Raw genomic sequence first — 5,178 nt, 5'->3', positions numbered from 1 at the left:
TCACGTGGCCATGTACAATATTTCCATGCACTCATGCTACAGTTATGACAGAACCACATTTCCATTTTGATGTTGTGTGTACCAGCTGGCTACTATTATAATTGTCAATACCATCTATTGATAAGTCTGTACCCTATGTTTTGTTAAATCTATCTGGAAGGTGTTATATGCAGTAATTGCAGTTGATCTAATTTTCAACTTCCAGTGCAATGCAATAATGGGCAAAAGAGCTTAAAGTTTCTGTACACATTGCCCTTGATTCCTATGCAATTCAGCTCTTTTCCAGTACACCTCAGACATATTAGTGGAGTCAGCATGTGGAATGTAGCAAGGAGTTTTTTCCTTGTGCACCATTGCTTACTTATGTTTTCACGTGACCTCACCATCTAATTGAGCAGGGTATCGAGAGTGCATGCCTCTATGAAAAAAGTCATCCTTGTGGAACTACGTAATAGCCTTTATTGTCTGAATATAAACAAAAATCTCACAAATACAAAGTTGTTGTGACAAATGAGTCCACAACAGAGATTTTTTAAGCAATGATCTCCAGAATATCTGTGCTTATACAATGCACAAAAACTGTCATTGATTGGTTATGGTTATGTACCTGCAATAGTTAACCTAAAAAAGTAATGATGCATCCAAAAGGTCTCCAGCCTCCTTTAGCACTGTCTTTTGCAGAAACAGCCCTACAAAAGCAGATCTACTGTTACCATACAGTAAATCAAAATAGAAGTAAGCAGCTGTTTTTTTTTAATGTTTTCCAATGTAGCAGTAGTAACACAATACCTGAAGAACTGTTTTTCATTGGTCTCCTCTGCTGTGGCATGCTGAAATAAGTAAAACACACATTTCAGTTTCATCTATGTGAATTATTACAATACATTATTATTATTACATGTGAATCCAGGGAAAATGGGGACCTCGTTCGGTTTTGCTCCGGTATTTTCATAACCTGGGAAAGCAAAATCTGCTCAAATTCCGTGTTCAGTGTAGTGCAACAACATGCATATTTCCATGCCTAGATAGTATCCACACAACAGCCGCAAGACGCTATTGCACTTCATGATCAGTCCTATTGCACGATTAAAGGTCTCTGGAGATAAGACACGCTACAAAGAGATGACAGATACTGGGACGGTTAATAAACATGCGAGTGGATAACGCCCCTCAATTTCTCAATCGGGGCTCGCAACAACCATCTAGCACGTTATTGCTCTTACTGTACAATGACGGGGTGCTTACAGTTTGCATCACAGGAGATGACATCATAATAAGCGCCAGCACTATGCTTTGTTTTTGATGATGCACATTGACGTTCGCCCATCCGCACGCTCTATCGGTCCATTGGATTGGTATCTGGATTTTGTCCAGTGGCACATGTCGATGTCACTCACTTTGACCACACTTTGACGGTGCTTTTTACCTTTGTCATGCAAAAGTTCGCGATAGCGCCTTCGAAAAACAACAGCCGCATTTCGTACCCCCGGCCAAGCGTTACGCCGTTTTCGTTTATTAACCGTGCATTTAAAACGATTCTGCTTAATTTTTACCAGTTAGATTTCGAGTTAGTGAAACCTCACCTACCACAACCACTCTACAATAGTTTTTTCAGCACACGTTCACAGTTGCAACGTACTTAGGCCGACGTTAAACTAGCCTCTCCCCTAGTTTAAAATACGTCCCATTCAAATACATGGGTCTTAAACCACCGGTTTAAGTAGCTTGGGTGGGTGGTCGAAATGGAATATTTGAATCGAATATTCGTCCCATTGCGATAAAATCCACCTCCTGGGCGCTTCTAGTAACTATATCAATCAAAACTTACCCAAGATTTGATGAAAAATTCTTCGTGAACCGAGGATTAGGCCTACCGGCCTCCATCGCTTCTGGCAGACTCTGGCGAAATGCGCATGCGCCGTGCAGGAAGCCCGCTATGTGCGGTGCCATTGGCTTCACAGAAGCAGGTTGTAGAGCATGGGGTGGTGATCCAGGATTGGCGAACGAAGGTCTCACGTGATCGATTTAAACCCGACGTCACTAAACTAATGGTTTAAGTAAGTTGGTGAATACGGGTAAATGTGTTTAAATGGCTGTGCAGCTTTAGATCGCTTATAATATTGACACCGAAGTATTTGTAATAATCAACATTCTTCAATATCCCACACTGTAGGCTCCATTCTATTTTAAAAATACCCGTGTATATTTTGTTTTCCAGCAACAGACAGTTTGATCAGAACTAATTATCATCTACCAATAGGCACCGCTGGGTTATGTTATCAAGACCGTTCCTCTTTGTGTGTGTCTATGTGTGTGTGAAACCAATTTGATTGATTGGACTGACGACCTACCCACATAATGGATTGTGCGGCCACTTTTATCGACGCCATCTGGATGGCGACGGGCATGTCGGGAAGTATTTGCTAACATAACGGTTTTGCCGGCAAAACCGCTAATTGGAACACACTGCCGGTATTATACGCATTTCAACAATGACACTAAGCAATGTTGAATCAAGAACCGGGAAACGTGCGTATATGGGTAAAAGTCTGTCCTGAAATGCAATTTTGGGGCACCCGTAGCGTTTTTCTGCTATTTGCTTGCGATCGCTGTCTTTACTAGGCCTAACGAGGTCGACGAAACGTAAACATCGACACTGCATAATTTCATGATCTACAGCGTAATTCAAAGATGATTTGCAAGATAATTGCAACAGAATGTACACTTGCGGTATAAAATTGAAGCAATTTGTAAAAACATTTTGTCATAAAATCCTCGCTTCACGGTTCCAAGCTATGCCGCTACTTTCGGGAAAAGTTTGGTGTCATGATGGCCCGCATATGAAATAGCAGCCAATGAAAAACGCTCAATTTGATTGACAGCTGGAGCCTCTTTTTTAGGCTCAGTTTAATGGCCAGACTCCCTTTGGCATGCACGGCACTGGCATTACAAGATGCGTGCGGTGCCATCCATCGCCAGGAACATCGGCGGGTACACGCGACGGCTCCCGATCAAGGTACTAGTCAATCTAGCGACTGTAGCCGAACAATACCCGAACTCCTCCTTTTCTTCTTCCTCTTCGACTTTCGATGTCTCTTCTTCCTTCTTTTTCCGCCGCAGATAAGGACGGGACGCACAACTGTTCAATGTTAAGCACCTTCATATGTAACATTTATGCAGTAAATAGGTTGTATCCCTTTCCATACACCCCTATCACAGCCTGTGTACAAAAAGAAAAAGAAGAAAAGAATAGTATCTGCGTGTGTGTCTTAAATGAGTATATAAGAGTGACAAAAGTCCTTCAGCGCAACAATATGTCTCGAGGCTGGTGTAGAAAATGTCTAAGGTAGCAACACATTATCTGTACCCTCTTGTGAAATCCACTAGTTTGCAGCAGAAGCAGCACATACTGGGCTGATAAGCGCCAAGTATGGCGTGACCAGATATAGGGGAAGGTGCGGCAAGATGAGACGGAAATGTGCAATTGAATTGAGAGTTTTTTAAAGACACGCATGATAAAAATATTTTTATTTTTCGTGTTAAAAAAAAAAAAAACTAGCCATAGTCACATTCTCGGTGGTCTAGAATTTCTGATCTGTAAATCTGAATGAAAGCAGTCTATTCTAAAGTAAACACAGAACAAGAAACTCAAAAATGCAGATTGTCTCATCTTGCTCCAACCCTCGGGGCAAGACGAGACATCGCGTGGGACAAGGTGAGACACGCCGTGGTAATGAACTATACAAATTAGTTTTTACAATGAAGAATGAAAGTCACTGAAAAGGTTAGCCAGCTGTAGGAGCTACAGCTGGCTAACCTTTTCAGTGACTTTCATTCTTCATAGTTAATTTCTTAGGCAACTTGTGGCCTTGTATGTGATTCTCCCTTCTATGTTGTTCGGAACACCAATCCTCTCATAGGTTCTGCAATTCAAGCACCTACACAGCACCGCCCACCGCCCACAGCCCACCGCCTACATGATGTGCAATAAAACCACACGGCACCCGGTGCTATTTTCCTCCACCGTCCTTTGCAAACAGGGCACCGCCTGTCTGATGTGTCGCTGGTCGCTCGCTTTTGACTGCGCTTCTGCTTTGCTGGAAACATTCTAGGATACAGGAAAAATTGGTGGAATATCCTAGGCAGTATGCAAAAAAAAAAGCAATCTTTGAGGAACAAGCATAAAGCCACCTAATACGTGACTTATCAGTTTCTAAATTACATTAAATTTAAATTGCATTGCAATGAAATTACATTAAGTTGTTGCGCCTTGCCCTGTGCAAATCATCGGATGCATTAATGTTTCAGCTAACCACATATAACCAGGAGTGCCCATATTTCGCATATATCTAGATGAATGACTAAAGATTTTAAGATGTGGACGTACATTGAGAGAATAAACTTACGACACGCTGCTGCACATCTGACAACTACAGAAAATCACGCCTTTTTTTGCGGGTCTTTACATTCCAGGCAGAAGTAACCGAATTTTTTTCTCTTCAACGCAAGCACGAATCCGGACAATTCTGACGTGCAATAACGCGCACATGCAGAGCCGCCTATGAGTAAAGTTCCAAGCGCATGGAGCAACGCGTCTCTGAGACAGGCGGCGTCGAGTACAAAATGTCGCGCCTTGCCTCGTGTCTCATCTTGCCCCACCTTACCCTACAAGTCCTGCTGTGCGCAGTATATTAAAATATTTTTTATTCCGAGCTAGCGCCGCGAAGCAACTGGTGGCTATGAGCGGCGTACAGATGCGGACAGGAGGACAGGGGGTTAGCATGCGTCCTGGGCCGACTTCAAGGAGTATTACTATTATTATCTCGAAGATTCCAGAAAAACTCACTTATGTTTACGTCTATTGTGATGTTAAATGGATTTAATGGAGATATAAAGAGTCTACAAATCACACATCGAATGGGATGGCGCGCTTGTTGGACGACAACTATATACTTCTTAGGAGCCATGCCTCTTCTGTGAGCTTAAGGCTGGCTACACTTCAATTGGGATTAAGTTGCGCTTACAATTACATAATACTGAAAGTAATCCAGCGAGTAACTAAACACTCAACTACCTAGGTTATTTACCATTTGTCACTTTACAGACCGAAGAGGACCTCGTAGTCAGGTACCCCTATTAGGGCCCTAGCATTCTACAACACCATTTTGAAACAGTGTA

At 42.4% G+C, this 5,178-nt stretch overlaps 1 long non-coding RNA gene across 3 annotated transcripts; it reads right to left on the bottom strand.

Annotated features, from left to right (window-relative positions):
• Positions 1-442: 442 nt before the first annotated feature.
• On the bottom strand, positions 443-1,464 carry LOC135390183 (uncharacterized). Of its 3 annotated transcripts, XR_010421754.1 has the most exons (4): positions 1,246-1,464; positions 899-955; positions 790-830; positions 443-689 (listed from the first exon to the last, which is right to left on the bottom strand). It is a non-coding gene; the product is annotated as an uncharacterized LOC135390183 (long non-coding RNA). The 3 variants fall into 3 exon arrangements; XR_010421753.1 differs by having other exon boundaries at positions 899-1,464; XR_010421752.1 differs by having other exon boundaries at positions 790-955.
• Positions 1,465-5,178: the final 3,714 nt, after the last annotated feature.

Source organism: Ornithodoros turicata, chromosome 3 (assembly GCF_037126465.1).
Source record: "Ornithodoros turicata isolate Travis chromosome 3, ASM3712646v1, whole genome shotgun sequence".
In the NCBI taxonomy this organism is placed as follows: domain Eukaryota; kingdom Metazoa; phylum Arthropoda; class Arachnida; order Ixodida; family Argasidae; genus Ornithodoros; species Ornithodoros turicata.
This window is presented reverse-complemented; position numbering and strand designations above follow the sequence as displayed.